The sequence below is a fragment of the Octodon degus genome, unplaced genomic scaffold (genome assembly GCF_000260255.1).
Source record: "Octodon degus isolate 3935 unplaced genomic scaffold, OctDeg1.0 scaffold00099, whole genome shotgun sequence".
Taxonomy (NCBI): Eukaryota; Metazoa; Chordata; class Mammalia; order Rodentia; family Octodontidae; genus Octodon; species Octodon degus.
Window position 1 is genome coordinate 9,287,578 of NW_004524675.1, and position 12,084 is coordinate 9,299,661.

General features: G+C 35.9%; 1 pseudogene; it reads right to left on the bottom strand.

The window, feature by feature from the left end:
• Positions 1-11,656: 11,656 nt before the first annotated feature.
• On the bottom strand, positions 11,657-11,819 carry LOC101561297 (annotated as a pseudogene).
• Positions 11,820-12,084: the final 265 nt, after the last annotated feature.

Here is a 12,084-nt window from a genome sequence, read left to right on the forward strand (position 1 = left end):
AAGGTTTGCTTCTAAACTCCTTCGCCCCTCATATCATCCTGAATATGACTCTGTGGCTGTACCTTCTGCTAAGTGACTTGGAGAACTGCCTTCCCTTTCAACGATGTTCAGGAAAGCAATTTCCCCGCTAATGTGCAACTGCACGTAGCTGGAGCTGCTTGCTGTGGGATGTTTGTGTGCTTGCACGGTGCACATCTTTCCCCTGACAACTGCTGTCATATTGACTCACTTTGATAGTCAAAATAAGCCTTTTAAATTTTTTTCTCTATGCTCTCCCGCCTAATCCAAGCCTAAAACAATCAGGATGACTTTGTTTGCCTCTTTCAGCAGGAGCGACATCAAGATAGCAACATTTCCAGCTTAAAGAATGATTACTGTTGCTGAAGATACGAGCTCTCGTTAGATGGAAGCTTGACTTTCATAAAAGCAGCTGTCTCTCGAGGGCTTAGAGTGTCTCAGAAAGAGGTTGCCTGGGGAATCAGGAAGATGCTATCAATGGCCTTGACTCAAGCTACCATTTCAAAAAGAGTTTCTTTTTCTCTTTCTTTCTACTCTCTCCACCCCTGCCTATGTTAGCGGAAATTCTTGCAAACTTACAGAATGAAGGTGAACAGGACAAAATTAGTAGATTCCCGTGAGTCATGACAGTTTCAACACAACCCCTAGCTGTTCTTCATGTTAAATTATAGTGTGGGTATTTTAGTATGGATTGGGATGATTAACTACCAGGCAGGCTTACCTTTAAAGGTGGTACTTTATGTCACTGTGTAACATAAATTGAGAGAGAAATAGGGACAGAGTAGAGGGGCAAATGATTTGAATTTGTACCATTTTTGTCTTATTATCTTAACAGATGATACAGGCCACATACTTACTAACTTCAAGTCTTATTATAAAAAAACAGTATCCATAGTAAGTCCTATGCTGCACAATGCCAGTGCTCAAATGGCCCAGAGACCTTTCCCCAAAGCCTGATGTTAGCCATAGAAGGCCTGACGTGGTGCTTAAAACAACAACAAAAAAAGACGAGTCTTTCCAGAATGAAACAGCAATGGCATCTCTTAGAATCATAGTAGTTTAAGAAGGAGTAAACGGAACCGGTATAGCCCTCACTATTTGAGACAGAGCTGCATTCAGCTAGCAGGGAAAACGTTTGCACGAGCAGTCTTACAGCAGAGTAAGATAGCTCTGCAGCAGCAGTAGCTAACAATCATCAAGCTCTTGCTGTGTGCCAGATGCTGTTACTTGTTTATATTAATAGATAATAGACTTGCATCCACTTATGAGTTAGGCATGTATGTATTTTATCTGTCTTATAGATGGGGAGACTGAAGCTTAGAGAGATTAACTTTTTTGCCTGAAGCCATGTTGTTTGTCAGTGGTGGGACTGTGTATGTATTTTTTCTTTACTGGGGGAACAGAGAGCAAATGCAGGCCTGACCTTGGAAACGTGGGGGCATTGGTGTGGACAGGAGATGGATTTCTGTGGTTCACCTTGCTGCACTTAGCATCCTAACCTAAATGGGCCCGGTTTTCGGAGGCAAGCTCAGCCAGTATCAAGCATCATTTTTGCTTGGCTGCAGATTAGAAATCTGGATGCATTTGTTTCTGTTTGCACTCTTTTCCAGCTGAAAACCTCTCTTGTTAGCTGTCAACAATGTCACTTCCACATTTTCATGTGATGGGTTTCTACTGCTGCTTATTTTGAAACAGAGGTGATAATTAATCTTCCCACATTCAAGCATTGCAAGCATATTTCAATTTCAAATGAGATAAGACCCAAGCCAAAACACCCACACTTATATTTTAGATAGCTTTTTACTGCGCATTGTAACTGGCCGGGATTTTCTCTGTGGCGGTCCATTATTGGTGATGTGTGTGGAGGTATTCTTTCTAGTGGGCAGATCAGCAGGTTAGGGCACAGGCAGACAGAGTGCAGGCTCTCTGAGATAAGAAGTTGGGGAGAAAAGGAAAAGAGAACCAGGTTAACAGCAGTTGTTTTGCCAACCCAGACAGGTCCGCAGCTTCACTATGTGTTTTCTGATAGCAGTATAATTTTTAAACTTAACCCACAGTGCCAGGTATACACTGCTTTGCCTGATTTTCCTGTGAGTGATTTTGAAATTTGGGTCAGGTTATAGAGTATATTAGAATCAGAACTATAATAGACTTGTAGATCAGAGAGTTTTTATTTACATGTACATATATGGATAGTAATTACTGAACTAGGATTTTAGTAAACATTATTTACCAACATAATTTACTTTGTGTCACTAATTAAGATAGTTTCCATATTAAGCCATAACAATAGGTAAGGGTTATATTTTAGCATTCTCTTTACTTTTGTTATAGCAGCCCATTCTTCTTTTCATGGCATTTCTTTTGAAGAAATCACAAATCTCTTTTAAAACCCCAAAGGAAGTATTATTGTAGGTATTCTTTAAAAGACCAGCCCAGGGGTTTTGTCCTGCATAACACACATTTCTTCACAGATATCTTTTAAAGCCACTTGTACAACCAAGAAAAAATCTCTCTTTGTTGCAGTTTTTTGTTGTTGTTTGTTTCCTAATCTCAATATGCCTGCTGGCTGGAAGTGGCTTGGAAAATACCTGCAACTACTCACGAGTTATACGAGGTGGTTATTAAGGTTTGAGGGCCAAGCTATTTTGCAGAGCCTGTACAAGGAAGTGTATTAGCTTTTGGAATTTGCATATTAATTTTACTAGAAATTCTTCAGATTTTCTTGTAAACACTTTTTTTCTGAATTTTATAGATGTAAGCACAGTCATAAATAATTGTTTTACTAATGTATTAGCTTCATAACTTTATTTAAAAGAAAATTAAGGCAATCATAAAATTTTAAAAAGTCCCACTTGGTAGAGTTCTTCTTTTGAAGTGTATTGACTTAGATTTTATATCTACACTTAGGGAATACTGTAATAAAATAAAATGGTGATGTGATTGGATAGCAAATAAGAAAAGAATTGATTTGGGAGAGGATAAATAGTAAAATTTGGGACATGGGTAATTTGAGGTACTAGATTTTGATCTAGGAAGACCTGCTCAGCATAAATTAGAGAATGTGTAGTTGAATCTCAAAAGAGAATTAAAAACTGGAGATGTTAATTTGAAAGTCTTTAATCTACAAGAGGTGACCTTTAAGGGCTAAGAATAACAGCTAATACATGTGGAGCATGTTGTGAATACCAGGCAGTATCCTAAAAATTTTCATGAGCTAACTCATTCAAATCCATGCAACTACCCTGAAAGATAGATTTTTTTTTGTGTCTCTTTTGAAGATGAGGGAAAAATAGTAAAAGGTTAAGTAAATTCCACAAAATTATTCAGCTAAGTGGTATTAGAACAGGTTTCATCAAATGCAGGCAAACTACTCCTGCAGCCCAAAATTATTAAATAAGTGAATACAGAAAAAAGTATGAAAAAAAGAATGAATGAGCACATTATTCAATGAATGAACCAGATTTAAATTAGGCCATAATTAAAAGATGTGCTCAACTCATCTTTTTGATTTGGGATCATTTTTTTTTTCACTTTCTGTAAAGGAGATATTCAAGATTATTTTTAAGCCTCTCTAGTCAATGCATTCATTATTTTGACATTCCCATCATCTTTTTCCCTGCCCCCATTCCTTGAAGCTCATTTAATTTCAAGCATAGGGATTTATAGTCTATTTTAATAAAATCTTCAAATCTGAAGGGTACATCAAGGGAGCAAGATGTACAGATGTGGTTTTAACACGTTATCGCTGGTTAAGTGCAACCCACATTGTCCCACATGCTAGAAAGAGCTCTCTCCTAACATGGTTCACTTTCTTTCAGCATCATTTAGTCCAGTTCAATTTTTTGCAATATTGACTCCTCTTCAGACTGTTTATCATTTGTTCACAGTCATATTTCTACAGTATAATTTTTATGTTTGAAGCAGGTTTTATATGGTCAGAGGAAAAAAATCTATCAATTGAAATTGCCTCAGTTCTTCTAAGCTGTAAGTTTCTACTACCTGAGTTGCTCAACACCATAAATAAAAAAAAAATTAGGAAGCTTTATTTCTAGGGACATGTCTACTGGGTACCAGAGAGGTTGCTTTTTAATCTCCAGGTTCTATAGGTTATTGTAATATGCATGGCTGCCAGGTTCTCTTAAAAATTATAGACTCAGAAGAAGTCAACTTTAAGCTCCAGTACTCCTTGGTTACTGTCTAAAAATTCCTTTTCCATTCTGCTTCTAAGGTTGAGGGAACTGGCATCAGGGAAGGGCAAAAAGTGAGAGAGGTAATAGAAGAACAGCTTTATACAGAAGATATTTGTCTCTCATTATTTTCTGTATATGAGAGACACTGGACATTGGCTGACTGTCTTCCTGGATGTCTTTAGATTTTGGGCGGAGAACAGAAGTGAGTAAGCTGTTGTTCAGGCTTCCTGGATTTGGAGATCTCCCTCAGTCCATTGTGTAATGTATCAGCATTTCTGCAGTATATTATAAAAAACAATTTATTGGTTACCTAAAGACAAAATAAAAAAAGTGTGTTCTGGGAAAAAAATTATGAGATTCTTCATTCACTTAAAACAATTTTTTCTTGAAGTTAAATTTTTTTTATCTCAAAGAATGTCATTGAATATAATAAATGACTCAAGTATAAGAAAGAGGTAAATACACAAATGGAGTGATTAATATCATTCTGTATCATGTTCCTTAAACCAATTTTATTGACTTACATTAGTTGTTAAAACTTTAAATAAAGATTAAGAGAACTATGTTGTAATTGTCTTCCTAGTTAAGTAAAAAAAATTGTTCAATGGAATAGAATGTTGCTTTTTCATACTGAAATGCTTAGTATATAATTTGAATGATTTTTCACTAAGTTTTCCATTGGAATAGCTTGCAAAAATGTGGAGCTGGGAGTGTCACAAGTCATCCTTCATGAGAAACCATTTGAAGAGAAACATGATGCTACTTCTCCATGACATTAAAAGAATCATCATATTGAACATATCCCTTCATAAGACTCTCAGAATTTCTAAAATGTGCCCATTCACTGATATCTGTGTAATGAGAATAAGAGAAATGCAACACAGGACAGAGAAAAAGGAAAAGAATTGGCAATCCAATTTTTAACTCCAATTCTTAAGAGCTTATTAACGGAAATGGCTATGTCTATTTACAAAAGTCAGAAAAACAATATGATTCAATAGCTTACCTTTCTCACAAAATAAAATGTTTTTCTCCATTTTATTGCTCATCTTCAAGCAGAGAAAATTAATCTGAATGTCAAAATACAGTACAATATTTTACACTAAAATATCATTGCTTATCAATAACATATCTTTAAAAGTGTAGTTGAAGAGGTATTTTATTTCCATTAGATCCTTCTCAGAAACAGTGGTCTGGGGATCAAGTACCTCATTTGGACATTTTCTCTGCTTTTCTGTAAATATAACTGGAAAATGAACAGTGAGACATGAAGAGAGGTTAGAATGGGACAAAGGAAAAGCACATTGGCACAACAGAAGGTAAAAGTTTAAACCAATTAGTGGAGGAATATAAATGATTTATACTTTCACAAATGCTTTCTTGATATACACAGCATTCAAGTTTGAACTCCATTATAACTAGTAAATAATTTTTGGTCTTAGAGCCCAAACACCTAAAAATTAGGGCTATTCTTTTGTCACACACAGTTACTCATGTGCTATCACTTGCCCCTGTAAATTCCTCAGGGTAACACCTGTAAGAATCTAAAGGTCATCATCTTTCTCTATAGGGACAAAAAGTATAACTTACAATTTCTAGATACATAAATGAAAAGGAGTGATTTTATTCATTACTACATCTTTGTGAAAAAATACATACTATATATGTATATATATGAATATTATTTTAGTAGGGTTAATCATTGAGTTTTAAGTGAATTTTGAAGATTATTCAGGGGTAGGGGCAACAACCAGATACTATAGAACTTTATTTTTCTAGAGCTTTTAAACTTTCAGTTTTGGATCAATTCTGAAACCTTTTCAAAATACTAGTGTATAGACCACATAGATAGACATTGATAAGATGGGATTGGGCACTACAGTTCTTTAATTTTATGTCAGCTCATACACTAATTTACTGCTGGATTTCAAAAGATCATTTGGAACCTCTTAATTTATCATATTTATTTACAAATACATATGAAAACAATAAATGTCTCTAACACCATCTGCCTGTATTTTCCCTGAGGGGTTTTGCATATTTTCAGTGTGAAACAAGTATAAATGTCTTATAATTCTCATGAAAATGTTTCATAATTTCACAGCAGCTCTGCTAATGAAGTACAGTATGAACCTTTACAATAAGCCAAAATGATTGCAAATAGCAGACAGTACTTCCTATTATTGTGAAAACAGTGAGAACTTCTGGGGCATAGAAGAGTTGTTTCCTGCCTTACAAAAAACAGAAGGCTGAAAGGAAATTTCATTTTGAAAAGAGAGAAAAGAAGGTTCATATGTGTATCTACCTCGAAGTTAAAACAATTCAGAAACTTGGGGAAATGAATCTAAGAGAACTCTTAATATTAGCTGTGAACACTGAGATCTATCCCTGATTTTGAAGAGAGATATCAGATCATTTCCTCATATGTGGTGTAAGAACCTCAGTGTAGAAAATCAACATTTAGATACCTGAAGGAAAGGAATACTGAAGATTGCAAAATGGGACCTGAAATTAATATCCTGTTTTGTCACACTCATAAATCTGAGCTTGCAATGTGGAGCAGAGGTTGGACAACATATAAAGGCTAACTAAAGTTGCATTCAAGGCATCAATATTAAGTTAAAGTTCCTCTGAGCAAGTAGAAACACAAACACAAGGGTACTATAGTTATTGTAGCTTGTAACTGATTTACTGACATACTCTGCACCTAACACTGATCTAGTTTTCCATAATGTCAAATTGTTGTGGCTCTCTCTCAGAGGATTTAATCACTATAGAAACAAAAATCTGAGGTTCGAGGAATGTGAGTTTAACTGTCTAAAAGAGTTAAAAAGAAGGACCAGCCAAATGGCTCAGTGGATTAAAGCACCTGCTTAGGTCAATGCAGGGACTGGGTTTCAATCCCCAGTGTGCTGTGCCAGCCCCGCCCCCCAGGCAACGCTGACATAGTGACTGAGACTGGGTGTGGTGGCATGCACCTGTAACCCCAGCACTTGATAGGCTGTGAATAGGAGGATGAGTCTGCTCTGTGCAGTGAGACTCTGTAGACCCTGTCATAAAAATTTAAAAATGAGTTAAAAAGAACTGTCTAATAATCTTGTGTTCATTGTACACTTCTGCCCACCTAATCATCAAGCCAAATAGGTGTTTGATGTTAATCATTCAGAGTGGAATGCAATATCTTGCCTGGGCTGAGAATAGTTTAGGTCTTACTGGTTGGCAGTTGTTTAATTTATTTTAGTAATTATGTATTCTTCTTAGCATGAGTTATACAAGCATAGGTTACATTACAATGTTGTATCCACCTGTATTAAATTATTAGGGCCAAAGTGAAATGATTGGGACATTGTAACCCAGTTTAGGAGGAATGCATAAGTTACAGTGTGGCACTGAGGATAACCACACATGTTTCAGCCTTTCATTAACTAAACGTCTTTGGAGGATGACAATCTAGTGATCTCTCTTTCTCTCGCTCTCCTATGGGCTTTCACTTTATGAATTTTTAGGCCCTTTATTCTGTCCTGTTCAGTACTAAATCAAACTTACCTTTTGTAATAGTCAAATACATCAAAATCTAAAAAATAATGTATAAAGAACTAAAATTTGAGAAATGCTCATCTAATCAAAGGGATTGCAAACTTTTTTGTGTACATACCAATTAAAAATGAAACTGTCATAATTACACATAAAATATCATGTGTAATGTATGTCATATAAAAATAGAATGTGAGAATTGTGATTTTTGCCTTTGTATCCCAGTGGGATCTCTTTTCTGCCTTTTACCTCCCTAAAATTACTCTAACTACACTTTCGAGACTATTACCTCCTATCTGCTTTGTAATTATGAGTAGAAGAGATAAATCTTTCTGAGTAACAGGCATATGCCAAATAATTTCATTACTTTATCATTAAAATCTTCAACAAATTAATTAGCAAATCATTCTGTTAGAAAAAGCCAGATTTGAAGAAAAGACTCTTAAACACCTTATTATTACTACTATGTCAAATATTCTGGGTTCTCATAGATGATAGGTTAGAAGAGTATTCTCCATGAATGAAAATGTCATAATTGAAGTTGCAAAGATATGTTACAGTGGTGCTTCAGTTCACAAACAATATTGTTTGTGAGAAATTTGTTTCACAAACAGAAGAATTTGGCAAAACTTCGCTTGTGTTTGTGAGCTCTGCATCAGGTGATGAACTTAACTGTGGCCATCGTTCCTGCACGAACAGGATCACGAGACATTTTTTAAGTATCTTGGACAGAATTAAATTAGTGAAACAAAGTACCACTGTAATTAGCAGAGGATACTAGAAGTTAGACCCTTTGTAGGGAAACAAAGTAGCAAGGGTAAGACATTTGAAATTTTATAAAAGGCATATATGCGATGAAATCATGAAAATGGAACAGCTCAAAACAGCAAGTAGAGCAGCTAAATCTAGCTTGCAAATGAAAGCACTTCTGTCTAAAATGTAGTAGAACCTGCCAGTCATGTATCAGTTAAATTCATAATTTAATAACAAATGAAACAATCATAGAAAAAAATCACCGTTACTTACAGAGAATGTCTGATCATTACCTCTATTTATACCTCTATGTGCTTCCATAATTATGAAAATCCAATACCAATGTGAAACATATGTTAACATATAACATGCTAATGTTCTATATTATTATTAAATCAAAGTAATTTAAATATTCCAAGTGATTGTGATTTTATATGCAAATTTTTCTTAGAGTTTTAAGTGGAAAATAATTCTCAGAGCTAAATGATTTGCATTTTATGGGAACTTTATAATGTTCTGCTTGAATCTGGTGAAATCATTGCTTGTGCCACTCTACAGAAGCATTTCAGACTCTAAATAAAAGATTAAGTATGTGCCAGCTGCAGACTAAAGTAATGAAAGAATCAAAAACTCAACAAAAGGGAAATTGGTTTGAAATGCATACACAAAACCATGCTCACCATAAATAAAAAAGACAGTAGGCAGCAAGAGGCAGAGAGTTCAATTGTAATTATGTTGAAGGAAATTAAAATTTCCTCCAGTCTTTTTTTTAATGCAAACCTCTTTCCACATTCTTGAACCTAGTATGTTAGTAGTGAGTGGATGAAAATAATGGTATTGTATTTAAGAAATGAAATTCAATAAGTAATGGTGTCTAAAAGGATAAATCTGGTGCTATTATTAATGAAGATGAACAACAATACAATACGCTATAAAGAAGGACTTTTTATATTTGTGAAATGTACATGAACTCCAGAGTTTATTTTTCTCCCTCTTTTTGCATACAACTTTTTAATAAAACATATAGAGTCACCAGTGTGGATTCTGTGTCCATTTCCTACATTTGTATTTGAACCTCTGAAGAACAGAGATGTTAGTCATCACTGGACCTGCACACTGCAGAGACAGACATACATGGACTCGAGAATACATATCAGTGTTTGGGGAAAAAAAGGTCAACCATCATTTACTGCCAAAACTTCAATGTATATTTTTCCAACACATCAGATGGCTTTCCCGCCAAATATTCTGTAAGACTGAGAACTTTCAGGTGGGATCAAACTTCAATCCATCTGGATCCAACTTTTGTATGAATTCACCAAAAGCTTATAAACACAGGACATTTTCTTTTTTGTTTGCTTGTTTTTTTTTTTTTTTTTTTTTTTTTTTTTTTGTTGTTTTTCTTTTTTGTCCTAAGGGAATGGGTTGAAATGAAAAGCTGTAATCATACAAGGTATCCTTGAGCCAGGCCAATGTTTGTAGTGATTTAATAAAGTCAGGCTGTTTCTATCAACCAAAGGCATTTTGTTTGAACACGGAGATCTGAGAAGAGATTGAATAAACAAAGGTTTACAAAGTCACTCAAAGTTCATGTTGAATATGGTTGAGCCATACAGGAAAATGAAAGAAATAAACAGGTAAAAAGAACTTGTAGTCTAACATATGATCAAAACTCTCAGTTTAGATGACAAACAGTAGATCAGAATGTATAGGGGGACTTGAGCCACAAAGTCTCAGACTAAAGAGCTTTGCAAGGATTGCAAGTCCCTGCTTATGAAGTAACAGAACACTAAAGCCAGTTATAAATGGTAAGTGTGTCACCTATATGTTTGGGTCTGTTATGACACTACAAAATACATAACCTCATCAAAAAATTTTACAATATTGCAAAAATGAAATTGAATTTTAAATCAACAGAAACTGGTGAATTGTTATATGCTGTATGTGTGTGTCAGAGAGAGAGAGAGAGAGACAGAAGAGAGAGTATACATAAGAGCTGACTTACATTTTAGATGTTTATAATATATTTGGTTGCTATACCATGTCATCATAAAATACTATTAAAAAGAATTACAATCTTTACCACTCATAAAAGGGTAATGAATATATACACTCTATGTTTAAATTTTAAAATTTATCACAGTAAAAGACACATTTCTTTGACTCCCTCAAAATAACCCTTCTTACATTGGACACAATTCTCCCATCTTTCTTGGCACTTTCTAAAGCAGTTCTAGAAATCCTCTTTCATGCATGTCTTTAGTTGTGCTGTTATGGCTGACTTGAAGTCCTGGATTGATTTAAAAAATGGTCCTTTTGAGTTTGAGAAAAATCCAGAAGTTGCTTGTAGCCAAATCCAGTGAATAAGGTGGATAAGTTAAAAAAAAAATCTGGAGCCCTTTATACCTGGAGCAGTAGAAATAATGCCCTGAGCAGCATCTCAGGAATTGGCCAGATCCCACTTAAAGCTGGTCCCACAACTCTAAAAGTATAAACACATTTGGAAGACTTTGATTTGATAAAAAGGCCCCAGGGTGCCCTGCTCATTTGAGGCCATTTAGGAAAATGTTTCATCCAGCTCAGCCACGTCCATGCTATACTCAGAAGCTACTACAACCGTGATCTGAGAGAGCCCAGCTGCTACTGAAGTTGGTGGCTGCTCTTGGTGTTGCTCAAGTGGTGCTGGTTTTATAAGAAAGCAAAATACAAGCGCTATGGGCTCATGGCAGTTTCCACTCAGATTTCAAACAAAGGCCTGGAAAGCAAGAAAAAAGGCACAGGGTCAGAGTTCCTGCTGAGAGACCCAGACAGGACGATGCATAAAACTGTGACAGTGAAGTTTGGGCTGAAATGGGGACCACAGGAAGCTGGAAATGCCTCAAACATTAAATTTCTCCAGAGGAAAGCTATAGGTTCTAAGCTGAGCCAGCCTAAGCGAGAGGCCATATGGATCGCTGTTAGAAAGACAGTGGAGGTGGGGCTTACCAGGCTTCTCAGAGTTCACTTTTTTTTTTTAAACTATACTTCAGTTTACTGGTACCATTAATTTATGAATAAGATAGGCACTTTTTCCCCCTCACAGAGTGACATTGATTACAATCTGCCATAACACATGCCCACACATCTTAAGGGTGAAAATGTAGCATTTCAATTTCTAGTCAGGGCTGGTTATTCTTTTTGCACTTTCACAATTTTGATGCTGCTGCCAGAAGTTTCTGCATTTGCTCTGAATTCTGTCTTCAGGGCATCCCTCACTGCCTTCACACAGAACTGGGAGTACCACATGTAGCTGAGTCTAGCCTGTCACCAGTAGGTCATCATGATGCCACGAGAGGGGCCATATGTCCGACCAAATGATTAGGAGAACAGCGATGTCAGCTCAAAATTATAGAAGGATTTTTTGTTGTTGTTGTTGTTGTTTTTGGCTAGTTCAGGCTGCCTTAAAGGCAGGTCTGGTGCGGCTTGTGGAGCTGGGAATCGAACCACATTTGCGCAAGTGGTGCTTTAAGTGGAGCTTGGGGACCAGGGAGATGGCTCAGTAGAATAAGCGCTTCCCTGGCAAGCACAAGGGTCTGAGTTCAATCCC